We start from the raw sequence: 22,551 nt of genomic DNA, 5'->3' as shown, positions 1-22,551 counted from the left end.
CTCTTAGGCAGTAGCTTAAGAACTCTTAAAGACTGAAGACTGTTGAAGACTGTACACTGTTCATGACCGACGACTGTGGAGACTGGAGCAGCCTGCGCCCCTTGCACCCTTATTTAAAACATTCGTTGTCTTTTTCCAAACCTAGGCTTTCCTTTCCAATCATGCCCCTTTCCCACGCAACCTCCGTGGGCCAGGTACTTTAGTCACTCTGGACTCATCCCTAAACTTTCGCTCGACCCTACCATAAACATTCTTTGCAGTTAATTCGCTTGCACGCGGTCACTTCCATCCTAAGTCCAAACACACTTGGCATTCTTTCAGAGCCGTACTTATTCCAATCCCACATGTATTCGTACGTAAACATCTAGTTACAATTAATTTAGCGTTCAATAGCACGCATATCAAGCCAAGCGTACCTGTCAAAGCCGAGTTTGGCGCAGAGACCTGACATAGACTAGGTTAAGGAGCTTCGTGTGAACCTAATTGTCGGTCTATCTACGAATCAATTGTCGACCAAGGCAGACCAACTCCCTTCGGATCAGCTGGAATATCGATGAGAAAGGATCGAGGGACGCGTGTAGCGAGCGAGCAATGCGTAGAGCAAACGTTCACGAGCATTTCATTTCGGTTTACCGTACACAGGTCAGAAATTCCAGACGAGTATCGGTGGAACTCGCGAGAAGAGACTGCGATCTCAGTGTGGTCGGTGAATTTTTCATCAAACAGCAGGATCACTTGGGGAACGCGGACTGATGCGAGAGGACGCGAGCCGCGGACGTGACGTTAATTTCAATCGGGACACGTCTGATGACCACCTCTTCCTCTCTGCTCCTGCCAACACAGGCAGGAAGAAAAGGCGATTGAACGGACCAGCTGCGCTTCTTCGTTGCCAAGTCGGGATAAGATTACGAACAATCTTATCGTCTCCCGCGTGCAAAGTAAAAAGTTCCCGCAAAGATTCCCATGAAGCTTGCCCAACTCTGTTTCTCTCTTTTCCTCGGTAAAACACCGTTCCGGTTATTCAAAGCACCATTTCTGGCTCTCTTTTCCGCCATAACGGTAAGTTACTAGACGTTTTTCCCACTCCTCTGCACGATCTTCGTTCCCGGAACCATTTTCGGTATTTCGTTTTGCAATGGATCGCGCGAGTAATTTACGACCAGTTCCGTTTCATCGTTCCTGTACACCTCGGTTCGAATACGCGTCGAGTTGCGATGTTTCCCGCGACACGCACGCACACGTCGGGGCCTCTCGGGGACCACTGGTCGGCCTAGCTTTGTTTACCGAATCTGCACGGTGCTCGGATCAGGCGTTCCGCCGGTGGACGTCGCAGACGAAACAACTGAGAGCCGCGACGCGGGTTCTGGAGACGCACGCGGCCATCTCGAGACGGAACGCGTTCCGCAGCCGCTTCCATGGACGCCTGCCGCACAACTGCGCGCGACTGCCGCGGCCGAATATTCGCCGATGCTACGCGTGCTGCACGATCCTCGTATTTGCAAGCCCCGACCGGCGGCCATCGGCTGCAGCTGTCCGACAACCTCCTCTGACAGCGTCGGGACACCCCTCCTGGCTCCCTGCTCCTCTCAGCGCCCTACCAACCACAGCACCGTCTGCCGGTCGCCAAGCCAACCTCCTCCGATTCCTGCGATAACAATAACGGTGGTAATGCGTCCTCGTTCCTGTAAGGCCTCTATGCATGCCAGTCGCGGAGACCCTTTTTCTGCGACGTGCTAAGGATGCGTTCGGCTCAACCGACTGCATACATGTTCACTGTTATGACCCAGTCGAATCTGAATATCTTCCACCCTCTAGCCCTTAGAACGCTATGGACGCATATATGCGTCCGGCAAAAGTCACCAGCAGTGACGATTTCCTCGCTCTTCCATGGAATAGTATTACATGTAACTTTATGTCAGACAAATATATGTGTGTTTCTTAGCATCGACAGTAGGAAAAGACAAATGATGGAACAAATAATAGACGCGAGAACAGGTTTATTCTTTTGTAAATCTGTTCTGAGTACCATTAGTAACGCATATATAGTATACGTATAACAATATTCACCCTTTGCACTCGAGACGCGAGCTTCAGCCACCATTTCATAAAATTCGGAAGATCGATATTAATTAATATATCAAATTTAAAATAATATAACAGTGCATGAGGTATCGAAAATAAATAATTCTGCGTGTTAGTTATTATACGATTTCTTATTTACTGTTCGAAAAATATCATCAGCCTTATAGCAGAGAATTTTTCAACTCGTATCCTTCTTCTATCCTTCTTTAGCCAAAAATCGTCGAGCGCAAAGGGTTAACAATATAAACAAATTTATTATACACAAATAAACTATTAATTTTTGTTTAGCTTCCCTTCCTTATTTTTATGTTAAGTTATATCGTAAATTTTATTGATTCTAATAGATAATCGATGCTTGAAAATAACGTTCTTTTATTATTTAACCTGCTGCAAAAGAATTACAATAATAACTTCTTAGTTGCGCCTTGAACAGTTAACCCTTTGCACTCCACGATTTTTTGGCTGAAGATGAGTAGAAATTCAAAGATTCTCTACTAAAAAACTGACGATACCTTTTTGAGCAGTAAATAAAGAATTGTATAATAATAGAATTGTAGAATTATTTGATTTCGATACCTCGCACACTGTTACATTACGTTAAATTTGATATATTAATTAATATCGATCTTTCAAATTTTATGAAATGGCAACTGAGAGTCACCTCTCGAGTGCAAAGGGTTAATCAACAAGGCTCGCACTAGCGAAAAGTATTCCGTCCACAGCGATCGTAAGCGTTAAGCACGCACAGTCCCTCTGAAGCGCTTCAGCAGAGAGTCGTCCGCACTCTCAGCAGGGCTAATAAAGCCTGGTGCACTTCGTCGAGACGAAGTTAGGGAACAGTAAGAAATTCGGCGAGGAAGAATGGAAGAGGGCTAGTTATTTGGCTAGTCTATGGGTTTTGTCCTACTCGGATGCAATCTCGCGGATTTTTATCTCGAGCACCTCTGGAAGAGGGGCTAATGGAGTCGTTGCACGGATTACGAGTCGCAGAGAGGCGAATACGTTAAGCACCGGCTAATTAAGCTCCACCTCGTGCACCTAATTATTCGAGGAAGCTGGCTCTTACGCGAGGCACCGGTGTGACAGTCTGAAAAGCCTAAGAAACGGCTTCCGTGCGTTCACGCACACGGAGCACACTGCGTGCAACTAAGTTATGCGATTCACAACTCAGCCACTGTGTGCGCGGTGAATGGTCGACGATGGAAAGCGTATTTTTCATTTTCGTTTTCGCTGTCAACGCGGTGAAAGAAGCGCATTCGATGCAAATAAGCGTGTACACTGACAAGCCGGTTCTCTGAAAGCCGACGCAGTCAAACTTCTTGGAACGGAGGGCCGCGAATTCCTGCGGGTATTTCAGCAGATGAAAATGGAGGATGACGTCGATTCGTGAAAAGTTGCTGAAAACTTCCACCCGGCGCAAACTTCCAGCGAACTGACGTTTCCCGAGCCAAAGTCAACGGACTAGGATGATCTAGCCCTGTTTTTCGATCTCGAATCTTTTTCAGTCGCGTCGCTACAGTTGCATTTCCCTATCTGCTCGTCCAAGTGGACTCGTGACACGTGGTACACGAATGTTCGAAACATATAAAACAACTATGCTCTGCATAGTGATCTGACATGGTGATTGAAGCATAGCCGGTGATTCGTTTGATCGACGAAGCGTGTCGCGAGCGTTCGTTAGTCCTCGTCCACTTTTGTTTTGCTTAGCAGTTTGTTCTTTGTCCTTAGCGATCAGAGGATCAAGAGTGGCGTGGATTCTGTAGCGACCTCGAAACATCGAAAGTTCAGAACCATCTAGAACGTTCCACGACGCGTGCCCCACGCGAGAACAAAGAAAGATCGGGCGCTCGAGTATCAAAAGTGAGCTCTGGATCACCAAGAGGAGTCAATCGTTCAAAATTCCATCGAAAATCACGATGAAGATGACGTTATCTACATCCTCTGTGCGGTACAGCATATTTCGGCGAAGTGGAAGGTCTCATACTGGCCTAGCCCACTCACCTTATCTCCCCGTGATGTCCTTGGGACTCGGTGGATGTATAGCTAACTGCGAAAGAGCGAGTGACAAAGATCTATGAAGAATTAACTGTTGGACTCGTACCTAGTTAGATCAGAAATAGTTCAGGAGTATTATTTCTCACAGCTGTCGACGAGACTTGCGAGGACACTTGACCTTGCATCGTTTGGACCTGGCAGTGAGCTAATCGCACCCACCATCTGCGGATTATAGTCAAAAAGGCGAGGAACAGCATGGCGCGCCTGCAGCTCCATATAGACGCCATAATTGTCCTGTGTTATAGTCAAAAAGGCGAGGAACAGCATGGCGCGCCTGCAGCTCCATATAGACGCCATAATTGTCTCGCGTGTTTTCCAGGCGTCTCATCGAGTTTCCTAGACGTAACAATTTAATATTCCAGCAAGCTCGTTCGTGGAAGCTCTTGTTCCAGAAGATAACTTTATGTGAGACAAATATATGTGTTTCTTAGCATCGACGCTAGAAAAAGAGAAATGATGGAACAAATAATAAACGCGAGGACGGGTTTATTCTTTTGTAAATCTGTTCTGAGTATCATTAGTAACGTATATATAGTATACGTATAACAATATTCACCCTTTGCACTCGAGACGTGAGCTTCAGCCACCATTTCATAAAATTTGGAAGATCGATATTAATTAATATATCAAATTTAAAATAATATAACAGTGCATGTGGTATCGAAAATAAATAATTCTGCGTGTTAGTTATTATACGATTTTTTATTTACTGTTCGAAAAATATCATCAGCCTTATAGCTGAAAATTTTTCAACTCGTATCCTTCTTTAGCCAAAAATCGTCGAGCGCAAAGGGTTAACAATATAAACAAATTTATTATACACAAATAAACTATTAATTTTTGTTTAGCTTCCCTTCCTTATTTTTATGTTAAGTTATATCGTAAATTTTATTGATTCTAATAGATAATCGATGCTTGAAAATAACGTTCTTTTATTATTTAACCTGCTGCAAAAGAATTACAATAATAACTTCTTAGTTGCGCCTTGAACAGTTAACCCTTTGCACTCCACGATTTTTTGGCTGAAGATGAGTAGAAATTCAAAGATTCTCTACTAAAAAACTGACGATACCTTTTTGAGCAGTAAATAAAGAATTGTATAATAATAGAATTGTAGAATTATTTGATTTCGATACCTCGCACACTGTTACATTACGTTAAATTTGATATATTAATTAATATCGATCTTTCAAATTTTATGAAATGGCAACTGAGAGTCACCTCTCGAGTGCAAAGGGTTAATCAACAAGGCTCGCACTAGCGAAAAGTATTCCGTCCACAGCGATCGTAAGCGTTAAGCACGCACAGTCCCTCTGAAGCGCTTCAGCAGAGAGTCGTCCGCACTCTCAGCAGGGCTAATAAAGCCTGGTGCACTTCGTCGAGACGAAGTTAGGGAACAGTAAGAAATTCGGCGAGGAAGAATGGAAGAGGGCTAGTTATTTGGCTAGTCTATGGGTTTTGTCCTACTCGGATGCAATCTCGCGGATTTTTATCTCGAGCACCTCTGGAAGAGGGGCTAATGGAGTCGTTGCACGGATTACGAGTCGCAGAGAGGCGAATACGTTAAGCACCGGCTAATTAAGCTCCACCTCGTGCACCTAATTATTCGAGGAAGCTGGCTCTTACGCGAGGCACCGGTGTGACAGTCTGAAAAGCCTAAGAAACGGCTTCCGTGCGTTCACGCACACGGAGCACACTGCGTGCAACTAAGTTATGCGATTCACAACTCAGCCACTGTGTGCGCGGTGAATGGTCGACGATGGAAAGCGTATTTTTCATTTTCGTTTTCGCTGTCAACGCGGTGAAAGAAGCGCATTCGATGCAAATAAGCGTGTACACTGACAAGCCGGTTCTCTGAAAGCCGACGCAGTCAAACTTCTTGGAACGGAGGGCCGCGAATTCCTGCGGGTATTTCAGCAGATGAAAATGGAGGATGACGTCGATTCGTGAAAAGTTGCTGAAAACTTCCACCCGGCGCAAACTTCCAGCGAACTGACGTTTCCCGAGCCAAAGTCAACGGACTAGGATGATCTAGCCCTGTTTTTCGATCTCGAATCTTTTTCAGTCGCGTCGCTACAGTTGCATTTCCCTATCTGCTCGTCCAAGTGGACTCGTGACACGTGGTACACGAATGTTCGAAACATATAAAACAACTATGCTCTGCATAGTGATCTGACATGGTGATTGAAGCATAGCCGGTGATTCGTTTGATCGACGAAGCGTGTCGCGAGCGTTCGTTAGTCCTCGTCCACTTTTGTTTTGCTTAGCAGTTTGTTCTTTGTCCTTAGCGATCAGAGGATCAAGAGTGGCGTGGATTCTGTAGCGACCTCGAAACATCGAAAGTTCAGAACCATCTAGAACGTTCCACGACGCGTGCCCCACGCGAGAACAAAGAAAGATCGGGCGCTCGAGTATCAAAAGTGAGCTCTGGATCACCAAGAGGAGTCAATCGTTCAAAATTCCATCGAAAATCACGATGAAGATGACGTTATCTACATCCTCTGTGCGGTACAGCATATTTCGGCGAAGTGGAAGGTCTCATACTGGCCTAGCCCACTCACCTTATCTCCCCGTGATGTCCTTGGGACTCGGTGGATGTATAGCTAACTGCGAAAGAGCGAGTGACAAAGATCTATGAAGAATTAACTGTTGGACTCGTACCTAGTTAGATCAGAAATAGTTCAGGAGTATTATTTCTCACAGCTGTCGACGAGACTTGCGAGGACACTTGACCTTGCATCGTTTGGACCTGGCAGTGAGCTAATCGCACCCACCATCTGCGGATTATAGTCAAAAAGGCGAGGAACAGCATGGCGCGCCTGCAGCTCCATATAGACGCCATAATTGTCCTGTGCCTAGACGTAACAATTTAATATTCCAGCAAGCTCGTTCGTGGAAGCTCTTGTTCCAGAAGAAAAGACTGTGATTGTAAGAAACACGGTTCACGCTTCCAAGGATTGCTCGATAATCCCTTAACATGTTTGGATTAGAGGAAACGTAAGCTTCCAGCGGAAACACTTCCATTTTAACGATCCTCCATTTTCATTTCCGTGTGTACTCCGCGCACCTTTGTCAGACCTTGTCAAGATGGACGCGCCAAACGAGCCAACTCTCCGTAGAGAGTCTCCATTCTTCCTTTAATCATGACGAGCCAATTTTTCTGCATTAGGAGCGCAGCTCGTTCCGAAAATTTTGGCAGCTCCTGGGCCATTAGGATAAAATTCTTCGCCATACTTCATTGAGCCATTTACATTCATCGATGATCGTTCATTTTAAAGACGTATTCGAACGAGAAGCGATCAGGGCTATCTCGGGAACAAACAACTTACGAGAAACGAACGAGTCATTTGCTGCATCGATTGTCTCCGGGAGACGAAGACTATTGTAGAAGCTTCACTATAGCGTGTATTACAGTAACGAGCTATAGTCGTTTATTTAGACTTAGCAATTTAACAGTAGAACTACCAAGCTATGTAACATAAAACGAAATATAACATACGTTATTGATAATTAGACACATAAAAGTCAATATTCTGCCAAAGTGACAGTATTTTCGTATTTTCTATAGTGGCGAATTCTCTAGTGGCGAAAACCTTGTATAATATTCTGGTATTTGCTGACTAATTGGCGTTAAACTACTTTTCAAAATTAGATCGAGATAAAAGAGCTTCACCAGGACCAAAATTGACAGGACCCAAATGCTTCAGCGCTGAAATCGAAGAGATTCGTAGAGCGGAGTCAGCGAATTTAGCTTGGGAATAAAAATAAATTGAAACTAAAATCCCTGCCGCGATTTATTTCATTCGTGGTCGTTCTGGATTACGCTAGCTACTTTCAGACCTCGCAGTTGTCCCTAATCGATCTCGTCCCGCCGTTTATCTACCCGAAGCTAACCAGCTATCAGCGAGGCTCGAAGTAGCGAGAGTTTTAATCCCTTTCGCGAGCAAATTGATCTCGCGGGATTTACATCAGCTAGGGCCGTCCCACGGGAAATGGCTCCGAGTTCCGCAACACTTGGCGACGCGCATTAAGCGTAGAGAAGGCGTCGAATGGCGTCGAATGGCGTCAGGTCGCTAGCATAATCGTTCGAGATTCGCCCACAGAGCAGGGATTCGCGGTATCTCGATCGCGATCCGAGGAATGTCGATCAAACGTGACAGGCCGATCAGGCAACCCGGTGCATTCGCGTACCAGGCTGCCAGGGCCGCACTGTCAGCCGATCGATAGCCTCGGTCATGTTCGCGCAACGAGGTTACGAATCGCTTTTACCATCGAATATTCCGAACGTCCGCGTTTGCGGCGCCATATTTTTTCCTCGTCTAACCTCTTAGACGCCATATTTTTCCCGCATCGGCGTCGTATTTTCGCAGACGTCCACGCTGTGCAAGATTCTGCCAAGCCTTTGGACCGCGTTCAAGCGTCTCGTTATCGGCGCGTAGCCATCTGCTCGTGATCTTTCGAAATTTAATAAACCTCTGTTATCCAATTTCGTTTGTCAAGCTTATGCATTGGGACAGGAATGATGGCCCGTTCGAACAATCGAATTATAAGAAAATCGCACGACGGTGAGAGTACGAGGGTCGCGCCACGTTCTATTCTCTGTCATACTTCTCGATTAAGCTCAACGACGATTATCACTCGCATTTCGAAGGGGACCACGCGGATAAGCTTCCCAAATAAGACCACTTCGTCCTCGCATCGGTCGTTTCTGTAGGGATTAACCCAAAACTCCGTATCTTGGCGATACATTCCTCCACCGTCTATTGTTCGTGACACATATTCTTGTTTTGTTCCGCAGAACACCTGGGACTCGATGCAAGTGTGCACCCTCGCCGAAACCTGGGAACTCAGTCCTACCTGTGCTTCGATATTACCAACAACGTCAGAAATACCTACATAAATTCCGCAGTGCATCGAATAATTATTTTCTCGTAACCTCTTGGCAGTGCGTCGAATAATGATTTTCTCGCAACCTCTTCGCAGTGCATCGAATAATTATTTTCTCACAACCTCTCGACAGTTTTACCCACGATCCCTGTTTTCCCGCGAGGAGTGCTGATCCGGAGCCTAGTTGGTCAACGCGCGGTCCCAAATTTCGGCTCGCGAATCGCCATTTTCGACGAGAAACCCATTCTTGGCGTCGTGACTATGCTGTTATCCGTTCCCCGCTGTTCTCGCGCAAGAAAACCGACCTGGACGAGCGCGAGACGTCTTGGCAGGGAACGGGAAGCCATTACGCTGGACACGCGAGCGGGAAGGTTTTCCGCGCGGAGCTTTGACCCGTGGTTTTATCAGAGCTTGGCCCCGAAAAGGAAACGAGCTCGAGTGTATCGTATGTTTATCGACGGAGCGGAACGAACGAGGATGATCGCCGGAGCCAACACGCTCGGGACTGCTCACGAGCGCGGATTATTCGGGTCGAATGACGGATGGACGATGCAAAACGAGAGGATCTCGTCGGAATCTGGCAGCAGGCGCCGAAGAGGAACACACCCTGATCGGTTCCAGCCGACGAAACGCTTAATCACGTGGAAGCCTGGAATCAGCGAACCGCATCTCGTATCTAGAGATAATAGGGGATAATCGATTAAAGGTGAAGCTCGCAGTCGCAGCGAATAAACTGATGGAATCTGTTATGCCGTGAAGTACCGTTTATAATTACACTCTTCCACGCGAATTTTAATCTGCAATATCCACCGGCTGACTCTCGCTGAGCTGACGTTCTTCGGAGATACGAGTTGTCCTATTAATGTACGATTTTTGGTAGGTGAAGCGGGGGTTGCATGGAAAATAAAAGAGTTAGGAGGTTCATTCTCGTCTCAACTCTTTGGGACACGGTGGGATTAACACTTTGATTGCCATGTTGGTCATATATGACCGACCACGGGTTTTCCTATGACATCATGGTGACCATTGGTGACCAGAGAGCTTGATCTGCATTGAACTACATTGAATGAAAATTGACAGTTAGTGCAATTTGAATGTAACAGCTAATTAAAAGATACTTTGAAATAGAAAGTGCCCTATTGAACAATTAAACATTTTTATTAGAACATCATTCAAAAAAATAGAACAAATCTTGCTTCTAGCGGTGCACTCCCGTGGAAAACACATCTTGAGAGAAACACGTGCTTTCGGCGTGGCAGTCAAAGGTAAAAGTGTCCTTCCTGATGCACCGTAATGCATGGTGGGACATTTTTAGTCTCATACTACCACTTAGTCTTAGACTTAGTCTTAGACTACCACTTGGAAATATTGCAATGGTTGCACGTGCATAGATTTATATTTCATTTTATCTACGTAAAGCAGTTGGTAATACCTTCGACAAATGTTACAAATGTATCCTCTCGTGTTGACAACATTCAACATGCCAGTACAGGTTCACCAATTATTGCAAGCGAAGGTTTATAGCGAAAATCTTTCTTTCCTGGTTTTATGTTTTTACATTATACGATTCCTCTATTAGTGAAAATATACCAATTTTGTTTCATTTAAAACGCAATAAAATTTCTATGCAACATGGCGTCATGCGCCATCGAACCTCTCGGATGCCCCAGCAGGGTCTGGATGGAATTTCGAAAGGAAGAAATGTCTCCATACGTGTGTACACGCGTGCAATACGCGCAATTGGCAGAGACGGGAGCCAGAGAAGGGAACATCAACCTTTCCAGGTTGACAGTATTTATATTATCGAGTAATTGTCATTAATAATTTAACCCTTGACAATACCGGTCTCGCGCACCAATGTCGACCAAACGAAAATTCGCTGTCAGTCCCTAGCCGTTTGAGTGCCAAGCGGCGCGATCGCGCTTCTTCTATTTTGTGTCCGAAAGTGCCAGCGCTCTGAGCTGCGAAACTGACAATCAGCGCGCTCGGTTGGTGAACGCGGAATATGAGAAGCGCTATCGCGCCGCTCGGCATTTTTGGACACGGAATGTGACAAGCGCTGTCGCGCCGCTTGGCAAATACCGATTGGGAAAGAATAATGACCCGTGGCACTCAAACGGCTAGAATCCATATCGTCCAAACGAAAAGTCTACTGTCAGTTCCCAGGGACTGACGTAGCACTTAACGCGTTAACTGGATTCTTCCTCTTTTCTTCCTTGCTCAACTTCCACCTCTATCTCCGTCTTCTCACAGGACGCCTGGGATCGATCTAACGACGATCATCGAGGCGTCATCCGCCATCGAACCTCTTGGATGCCCCATCAGGGTCTGGTTGGAATTTCGAAAGGAAGAAACGTCTCCATACGTGTGTACACGCGTGCAATACGCGCAGTTGGCAGAAACGGGAGCCAGAGAAGGGAGCATCGACCTTTCCAGGTTGACAGTATTTATATTATCGAGTAATTGTCATTAATAATTTAACCCTTGACAATACCGGTCTCGCGCAGCAATGTCGACCAAACGAAAATTCGCTGTCAGTCCCTAGAATCCATATCGTCCAAACGAAAAGTCTACTGTCAGATCCCAGGGACTGACGTAGCACTTAACGCGTTAACTGGATTCTTCCTCTTTTCTTCCTCGCTCAACTTCCACCTCTATCTCCGTCTTCTCATAGGACGCCTGGGATCGATCTAACAACGATCATCGAGGCGTCATCCACCATCGAACCTCTAGGATGCCCCAGCAGGGTCTGGTTGGAATTTCGAAAGGAAGAAACGTCTCCATACGGGTGTACACGCGTGCAATACGCGCAATTGGCAGAGACGGGAGCCAGAGAAGGGAGCAGCGACCCGATCGTCGGGATTTCGAGGTCGTAGACGAAACTCGTTGCCGGTTGACTGGATCCTAGTCGCGAGAAATCGAGCGTCGACACAGCGACGCCTGTATATCGAAAGTGGAGCATCTACGCGTCCCTCGGCGCGGGTAATGGGCCAGCTGCGTGGAACCGTTGCGGAAGAAGCTGCGGCTAAAAATCGGCCGGTTCGGTAAACGCTCCTTTTTCCTTCCCGCCACGCGGAACTGTCCGACTAACGGCCCATGCGTGCGTAGAGAAGAGGCTGCTCTGATTTACGAGCCCGAGACGCGCATCCAACTCGGCTATAAATTACGGGGATGCGAGCCGAAATCGGTAACGGTTCCCGGCGCCATTTTCCTGCCACCGATCCTCCAAGAGCTCGCAGGACGAACCGCGCGCCGATATTCCGTCGTTTCCAGTCCACCGAGCTATCGATAACCCCGCTGGTGGGTCTGGCGAACGCCGAGGATTAATCGTTCGAGCGAGGAAAGCGAGCGCGAGTCGATCCTCGTCAGTCGAGCGATTCTACTCGTCACTTCCCTCGATAAGGTAGCCGACGTTGAGTTACGATGTTCGACATCGGTCGGTCGCTCCGATTATCGATAGAGATCTTCATCGCAAAATTCAATATCACTGCGGATTCCTTCCAAAAGCAGGAAGCTACCTCGGTGAACTTCCCAAGGAGGATCCGAGGAAGCTGATGGACTAATGGATTGACCCCGAGTAGCAGATTAGACGTAAATACTCCAGCATAGAGTCAGAATCTAGCACTAGGTTTACGAACGCTATCTGTATGCCTATTTCTAAGGACACCTGTCAAATTGACAGGTAAAGGAAACCACGTGCTTGCAATTATATATTGTATTAACAGTCTTAATATAAGTTAACTAAATCTGTTACCATCGTATAATTGGAGCAACCCTTCCATCAAATTCACGGGTTCCGTAAATCTAGTGCTAGGGAGTTTAGAGACTATCGGAGTGGTGTAACAGGTCAGTGAGTTACTAGCGTGACAATATGTATCAGAGAGTGTTTGAAAGTTAGTGTCACCGAGTACAATTAGTCTTATCTGTTATTTCTTATCTTTGAAATACGTAATAATTACTAATCAATGCTGCTGTGTGAGAGAATATATATGTAGGATCCCATTAACTGCCAAATTTCTTTTTTTGAAATTTTTTGACGGATAAGTTATACATATAAGTTATGCACAAAAGGTTGTGTAACAGTGTAATTATATTCAAATTATGTCTTGTTTTGGAAAAGTCCCAAAATGAGTATTGTTATAAAATGACGGATAAAATCATTTCAATAAAAAACAAAAGACTGAGTGAGCAACAAATCGTTACTATAACCTCTAAATTACATATTTATGTGCGGCATTTCCTTATAATATAAAAAGCAAACCAAAAATATAATACTTCAAATATGACAATTTTGTTCCGTTTAACTTACACACGAATTTCAAATTTGTTCGCTTGTTGCATAGAAACGAAGCACAGAATACACACTTTTTGCTACATACAATATTGACTGATATATGTAGAATAAAACTAAACGGTCAGTCGTACCAAATATATTTTTGGCGTCGAGTGGTGTACGTAAAATTCCAAAATCCCCAAATGGGGATCGTGGCAGCTATTGGGTTAATAGAATAAAATAAACATAAATAGAATGATGGTTATGGAACAAGAGAGATTCGCTATGGGCACGCACTTCTGATCTTTCTTAGACTGACTTTACATATTGGCTTACACACTGACTGACACATTGGCACACTCTGACTCCAATTCCCCCCAACCTAACCTAACCTAACCATTCATTTTGGTTTAAAGCTTTCCTTCCCAATCATGCCTCTTTCCCCGCAACCCCATGGACCAGGTACTTCAAACTAATGCCACACTCATAAACTAACATCCAATCGTCCATTGCACTCGGCTCTGTCATACGCAATCATTCGATTCTCCTGGTCACCTTTGGTCTAAGTTCAAATAAAGTTCCGACACTTTTTCAAGACAATACTCATTCCAATCCTACATATATATACAATCCTGGTTCAATTCCATCCCCTGCGAGTGACTTCACCCCCCATAAACCCTACAATAATGAAAAATAAATAACATTTGTCAATAATTGATAGAATTTGATATGGCAGTGGAGTTAAAAAGAAAGAAACACTAATTATAAAGAGGCAACGCTTTAATAATTGATAACTCGATCGGTGTATGCTGTACAAAGATTGCATAGAGACTGAGTCCTTTGAACAAAGGAATTTGGCTGGTGACCGACCGACAAGTACACAATCATACATTAGTATGGAATCGAAAAACATTTTAACATCGAGGTTATATGTAAAATGCCTCGACTTATGTTTTTAACATTCCAACAATAATGAAAAGTACACTGTCAGAAATACAAGTAAAGAACGCAAGTGTCCATAATAAGTGATTGCAATGATCAATATCGTGAATCAATATCGTCACCGCGTCGCGTTTGGAACTGAACTCCCGAAAACCGGGGAGTCTCAAAATGGCGGACTCCCTGACGCCAGCGCCAAGACACCTCGAACCTTTGCAAGCCGAAATCAACGCAACGAGTATGCGTATCGGGTAAAGAACAGCGTGCGTTTTTTTTATAACGAGGAACGATGGATTGGTCGAAATTGCAACGGGAGCTGCGACGAAGCGCGGTAATAACGTCGGTATCGGTAACGTATCGTTGACAAACGGGAAGCAATGGAAGTAACGTTGCCTGGAATTAAACACGCGATTTTATACGCCTGTCCTATCGACCGGCAGAGAGAAATTGGAAAGGAGAGCGTGCGCGGATAGAGGGAAGAGGAACGCTTTGCTTTTCATCGATAATTAAAACAGCCGCGTCTATATGTATGCATATATTTGGTGTTTTCCGCCGAAAGGACGCCGATGGGCGAAAAAAAGGCTGCCGGGCGACCATTCACGAATCGTTTGGCCGTTGTCTGCCATGACGGAGAAGAATCGTGCGCGCGGACAGGAAACGGACGCCGCCATATTAATTAATGGACTACGCTGCGTAATTAATGTTTGCTCGTGTGCACCGACAAAAAGTATCTGCGAGTCCACCTGGTCACTCCATTGTTCGAGTATACTCGCGCACCAACTTCTGTCTACGTAGAACTTTTGACCCGATACACAGTGGTCCATATCGGAAAATATAAAATCAATTTCAAAAATAAAATCAATCGAAAATCCATAGAATTTGTATATTCTCATAAGTATAAACGAGCCGTTTATTTTGAAAGTGGCGTAAGTCCATTTATGTTCGAATCGAAATATTGAAGGGTTTGTGTTGGATTAAATTTAAAAATATGGGTAACAGATAACATAATAGAATAATGCTTTTGGATTTAGAAGGGTATCAAATTTATCATCCCAATTAGCATAATTAACATTAATTAAGAAATAATACGTTTTTGATGGCTATGAATGGATTTACGCCACTTTCAAAATCAATGAAATGACGTTTCCAATGCTTAAGAAAGCACAAGTCCATAGGAAAAGTAAATTTCTTTTGAAATAAAAATAAATGTATACACCTTTACGTTATAAAATTAAAAAGATATTCAATTTTTATTCTCTGTTAAATAATTTTTACATTAAAATTAATATTCTTTTATTAATTATTATTCAGTCTTCTCCAGTTTGTGTATGCGAGAGGGATTTAAAATAACTGTGGTGTGAAGGTGGTATATAATATAGTAAATCCATCAAGTCCTTATAGTTTAGGTTTGTGAGTGATCTCGTTTTCTTGTATACTGGTGCCAACTTGATATTATTAAAGTTTTTCGGTTGAAATTTGTAATATTGCACGTAAAGCACAGATTAAATAATCGAGATTGAAGAAAACGAAAACGGAATTGAAACGTTGCTCTGTTCTTTAAAACAAATTCATTGCACATTGACAATTCAACTGTTACTTTGATAATTAAACATAAAGATGGGATCTCATAAAATTTGATTGCAAAATATTTTCCATATCCATTTGAAACTCTCACAAAGAGACTTACGCCACTTTCAAAATAAAATTTTTCATCGCTTCATTAACCAGCAAATTTTCGTGCTACAAAATCTTAATGATTTTAAATACATTAGCAACATGTTGCTTCGGAATGAAAAGATCATGTAAAAATGTAACTATTAATCCTTTGCACTCGGTGATTTTTTCATTCCAGAAGAATAGTACGAAGATTTTCTGCCATAGAGTCGACGATATTTTCAAATCGGTAAATAAGAAATCGTATGCAAATTAAGACGTAGAACTATTTTACTTCGATAGTCCACGCATCGTTGCATAATTGTAAATTAAATATATTAATTAACGGCATTTGCGAGTATACGCGGGTATATATGTGACAGACTCGTATTTTGTATTTTAAGTAAATATATAACGGATTTTGAAAATACATCGAGCATTTTGGGAAATTTCGAGCATTTTTAGAATACAATTGAGGCCACGCCATGACGCAGATTGCGTGAGATATGCGCGTGTACGACGGTAATGTAATTCGCGAATTCACGGTTTCACGGCGGACGTTCATGGGTTCCCATGAGTGCGAGTGGAAACCCATGGTGCGCGAGCTAAATGAAATTTATCGAATAACGCAAGGGGAAGGGAGAAAGAGAACGCATTACGCCGATGAAGCCAGACCCCTAATTTCCCTTGCACCGACATTTTAAGCACCGTCGTCGTAAACCGTTTTTCCGTCCGCTCTCTCCACCGTCTTTCTCTCTCTCCCTCTCTCTGTTTCTCTTTGTGTCCTTTTGTTTTCAATCCACTCTGCTATTTTTTACGAGGCGGGGCTCGTGGCGAGCTCGTTCGCGTAAAAGCACACTCTTCGCTTCGCGGTCCAGCGACCCGCGGCGATAAACGAAATAGACCGATGGCTGTTTATATTTTTCGCGCTTCAACCGTCGAGTACTTTCTTGTTTCGAGCCATGCCATTGGCTGAAAGTTTCTCCGTCGAAAAAGGACAAATTTCCGCCGAAAATCGCCGCGAGCACGCGGATAGTGTTCCCCAAATTTTCAATTCGCCACACGTTTTTCGCGAAATAAATTTAAAATTTTTCTTTCCTCTAGACCTCGGGTGTACACTGTAGGGCACTCGAACACCTGAACATCTCCCTTACTTATGACGCTATGAAATTATTTTTCCTGATAAAGTTGCAGTGTTTAAAAGGGCACATTGGTAATATTTTGACAGCAATCTGAGGTCATCGACGTTTTTCTAAATCTAAATGGCATCCTGTAATTTTTCTTTTCGATGTCCTTATAGAACACAGAAAGACAAATCCAACGACTATAAAATCATAGTATTCTGATCACTCTTTGTCGAGAAATTTTGCTTACTTTATCCGAGTTGCAGTGTTTAAAAGGGCTCTTTGGTAATCTTTTGACAGCAATCTGAGGTCATCGACGTTTTTCTAAATCTAAATGGCATCTTGTAATTTTTCTTTTCGATGTCCTTATAGAACACAGAAAGACAAATTCAACGACTATAAAATCATAGTATTCTGATCACTCTTTGTCAAGAAATTTTGCTTACTTTATCCGAGTTGCAGTGTTTAAAAGGGCTCTTTGGTAATCTTTTGACAGCAATCTGAGGTCATCGACGTTTTTCTAAATCTAAATGGCATCCTGTAATTTTTCTTTTCGATGTCCTTATAGAACACAGAAAGACAAATCCAACGACTATAAAATCATAGTATTCTCATAACTCCTTATCGAGAAATTTTGCTTACTTTATCTGAGGTTGCGCGTTGTGCTGAAAGTGAAGATTATTCGCGTTATTGCGCTAAAGTATTGCCTGTATTGTCTGTAAAAACACAATTAAAATCCTGATTCGTATATAGTGACAGGTATAAGACGTTACTGAACGACCTCGGTTCTGGATCTAGACCGAATGAGCCTAGGAAGGTGCAGTAAAATCGACGACCCCGACTCAAGGGAAAACGCAAGTTTCCAGAAGCCCAGAACAAAGGATCATAGGGTTTAAGCTTGTACCGCATCGTTGGTTCGAACATGTATACCTGTCACTACTTATTAATCAGTGGACTGTGTCGCAACAGAGCTTTGGCTGCCTGGTCAAGTGCCAAAAGTGTTGCGATTCACGGAACAAGAAGATCCGATGCAACGAAGGAACTCTCGAGTAGAAAGCATCTCTCCGCTACCAAATAAATTCCGAAATTTATAGTCAACCTTTCGTATACACTTACCTAACCTAACCAAACTTCATCCTTCCATGGAGTTGGAAAGAAAAGCGATTCTCTTCTTCGCCAACAACTTGTATCGAAAATCGTGACCAAGAGATCGTTCGAACAGAAGACACTCGTGTACAGCGAGGAGCAAATAATTTCTTCAGTTTGCTCATTCAACAACCGTCAAAGAGAGGGAACCCCGTCCAGGGGGGGTGCAGTTTACGTGGAAAAATATTTGATCCTTTAGCAGAGAATCCGAGGCATCGGATTCGGCTAGGAAAGGGAGAAAAAAGGGGCGGAAGGGTGTGCGTTTGATGGAAAGAGCGCGAGGAAGGACGAGGAGTCTCGGTTGACCGACGGCTACCGCCATCTGCGCAGCGGGCAGGAAGGCAGGTGGTACCAGCGACGCCGGGCGCCGTCGTCACTGCCGGTCCGTCTCTCCGTTCGCCTCGGCCACGATGTCGACGACACAGTACCACCGGAAGGGAGGCATTCAGCGCATCAACGCTTCCGGACGTACACGCTCGCCGTAGTTTCCTGTCCGTTATACGCGCCAAGTTGTAGAGCGGAAAAAGCCAGGCCCGATGCGGACGCACTGCCGGCCAATTCGCTCACGGTCACTCGGCTTTCAGGTCGTTTTAGCCTCGCTTTTTCCTCGTTAACATGCAACATTTTTTTGGTTTCGGTACAATCGGCTATCTCGATGACGCACGTTTCGAGAGATGAACGATGTGGGCTGATAGAGGAATACGAGGGATAGAGACGGAAGCTGGAATGCAGTTCAAAGCCGAGTAAATGTAAAAATACTTGTTTTCCTTTTATTCTTCCATGATTAAATACTCATAATTGCATTATTGCAATTAATTTCATTTTTCTTAACGCGTTAGTTTAAAATGGCGCGTGGATTTCGATATATTTACGTTTACCAATAATCACTGGAGCAAAAATTAGCTCTGGAGGAACTGTGCTTGTCAGACAAATCTAAAATGCAGTTCAAAGTCGAGTCAATGTAAAAATCTTACTTTTCTTTTTATTCTCCCATGATTAAATACTCATAATTGCATTATTGCAATTAATTTCATTTTTCTTAATGCGTTAGTTTAAAATGGCGCGTGGATTTCGATACATTTACGTTTATCGATAATCACTGGAGCAAAAATTAGCTCTGGAGGAACTGTGCTCGCCAGGGGAGTCTAAAACACAGTTCAAAGTCGAGTAAATGTGAAATTCTTCTTTCTCCTTTTATTCTCCCATGATTAAATACTCATAATTGCATTATTGCAATTAACACTAGGACTACCGATCTTTAATGAGTACCTAACTATAACGTGCACAGATTATAGTAATTTCAGCGATACGATGAATATGAGTGAACATATTGATTACAGTTCCTTCTTAATATGAGTTAACACCAATTTTATTCTTAAAACAGGTGTATGTGTTCGGTGATTGCAAAAAGAAAAATTCTGGGACGACATTTTGACTGGGTTGGTAGTTTTACTGTTAATTTCATTTTACTTAACGCGGTAGTTTAAAATGCCGCGTGGATTTCGGTATATTTACGTTTACCGATAATCAGTGGAGCAAAAATTAGCTCTGGAGGAACTGTGCTTGTCAGACAAATCTAAAATACAGTTCAAAATTGAGTAAATGTAAGAATTTTTGTAATATGTTTATTGTTTCATTGTATAGTCAACTATTGCAAAAGCAAAATCTCGGATAATACGTATGATTGGTAGAGCATCGATCAGAGAGAAGAACGAGTGCGAGAGACCTCTCGAGGTAAATAGATCGACTTCCAATCACGACCGACATCTTCCGAGTTCCGTGCAGTACAGATCGAGTAGTGCTCAGGAGTTTGCATCCTCATCGAGGGCACTCCGATCGCTCTGTTTCGATCCACACTTGACGCAGGAACGCTTCAACCCGTGTGCAAACCCACCAATCGTCGAAAGCCTCGAAACGAGATTAATACGTAACAAATGTCGAGCTAAATACACGCGAGGAAAATTGATTTGGAAAATAATTCTCGTATATTTCCCACGGGGCCTATTCGGTGCTCGATTTGTCCCTGACTCGACGCACTTAACCCCTTGGCTACTGTGAGCGCATATACGCGCTCAGAAATTTTGCTTTTGTGACACGGAGGGCGCATATAAGCGCTCAACACAGTTTGCTTTTCTGACACGGAGGGCGCAGCTCTACCAAAAATTTTGCCGTTCTCGGCGGACATTGTAAATGAATTCCTAACCTTAAATTACGACCGGTGCGTTTCAAAGTCTGCCGTAGTCAAAGGGTTATAACCTACGCTTCCTTTCTATCTCGTTTTTATCATAAACTGATAATTGTTTACACCAAATCGTGTCGCACACAGACGGGTTATGTTATAAAACAATAAAATCGATACAGTATGTTATTGGTCTGGCGACAATTACTTTTTTAAAAAAGATCTGATCATCACAAATTTATGCTACGTGTTCTTTATCAATATTTTTTAATTGGTTGCACTAAGTGGTACCGCAAGTATATTAGCTGAGTCATATGTGGAGTTTTTATTTTGCTTTTCCTTTCCAATTTTATTCATTTCCTTTTAACCAAATGTGTCACATATACGTGACGACGGGGCTACCAAAGGAATTATCTATCTATAGCCCAGTGTCACTTATGTGTGTCGGCTTGCAAAATTGCTAATTTCACTTAGTTGGAACGTTATAGATACATCCCACAAAAATAAATGACAATTGGTATCGTATTTAAATAATAAGACATCTGGGCTGTGGTGGCGGTTCTTCTTCTGAGGCTCTGGTAGCGAAAGGGTTAAATAATTAACACCGAATCTATCGTACACCTGCACCAGTGTCGCTGCGCCACTGAACATAACCCTATTCGCAAATGCGACATGTCCGATCGATAAACCAAAGCGTTTCGCGTACTCATCTTTACAATTGAATTACAAAAGATGAACCTATTATGTCATAACCAATCGGATTTGCCTTGCATCCACGAATAAACCCCGGTTCTATATTACAGGCTACATAGCGTACGCGGATAAGCCGAGAACAATGGCGGGTCGACGAGAGCGCGGCGAGTCGGCGAACTACCGATACCCCAATGGCGACTGCGGCAACCGCTCCCGTCGTTACTTACACTCGGCCACGGCAGAGCGAGGTGTCACGAAAGGATCGTGCCTCGCCTCGATGCAGCCGGGACGAAAAACGAGCACGCGTCCGGTGATCGCAACAAATGGAGGCTGCGACCGGTCGCTGGAAACAAATGTGGGAAGCGAACTGGCTGCGAGCAAACCAGCCGCTATTACGCGATCGGGCGAGCGTAGACGAGTTCTCCAGGCACATCGAAAACGACGGAATAAAAATCGCACGACGAGTTTCTCGGCTCGAAGCAGGAGGCCGTGGAACGACCCTGACACGCTTCCAGATCTCATCTAACTGGTGCTAGGCGCATGTTACGCGCCATCTCCACTCGTTTGCATGCCGCGCTGTAATCCCCCTTCTTTCTTAATCGCGCAGATTTTCTCGAGATAAGTCCAGCTCGTCAACTATCCGGTTAAATCCGGATACGTCGCGAGACAAATACCCGATCTGCTTCCTCTGGAAGAGCAGTTTCCAGGGAGCGATTCTTCGGCTAACGATCGACGGAAACTATGAAAGAAAGCTTCCCTCCGGACCGATGAACTCGCGCGGCGACCAGATCTGGCGATAATCGATTAGGAGTTAAGAAGTCGGGCCGCGTCGTCCATCATTGTTCCAAGTGGAAAGTTGCGAGGCAGAGGGTGATGAATGTCGTCGCGCGTTAATCTTCGTCTTGACGCGAGCAGGAGCAAGCCCGCCGACTCGGTGCCGTGGAGCCGAGCGGAACCGAGCGGAACCGAGCGGAATGCAGCGGGACCGGGGACTACACCGAACTATGTCGGCCTGAAGGATCGCTTGGTCGTCGAACGACGGACACCGTGACTTCGCGGACAACGAAGATCGCGAGGTTACGCAACCGTGTTACTATTTTCTCCGTGGCGTCCGCGTAACAAACGACGTCCGTCGCGATTAATCATTCGCCGGCGCGCGCAGTCCGTTTTATTTCATAGGCTAACGACACCTCGCGAATGAAGATTTATGAACAAACGCGTGCCTCCTTCTCCGAGGGAAGATGTTGATCGAGCTGCGAGGCAATTAGCCTCGAGAACTTCCACGGGAACGACCACGGCGTCCTTCCGTTTCGTCGGCCAGCGTCCACGCCAATGGTCGGGCCCTCGGCTGAGCTCGTCAGTCGAGTCGCTTTTACAAGAATCGGTAACGATATTCCCGTTGGTATTCCAGGATTACTGATTTCTTTGAACTGGTCCAGGCATGTCGTCGCATACCCAGTGTGCATTCTCTGGATTTGTCCTCAAAGAGCAGAGGCTCGAGTCGAGGGCACTATAGTTTA

Source organism: Eufriesea mexicana, unplaced genomic scaffold (genome assembly GCF_001483705.2).
Source record: "Eufriesea mexicana isolate 0111107269 unplaced genomic scaffold, ASM148370v2 scaffold58, whole genome shotgun sequence".
NCBI lineage: Eukaryota > Metazoa > Arthropoda > Insecta > Hymenoptera > Apidae > Eufriesea > Eufriesea mexicana.
This window is presented reverse-complemented; position numbering follows the sequence as displayed.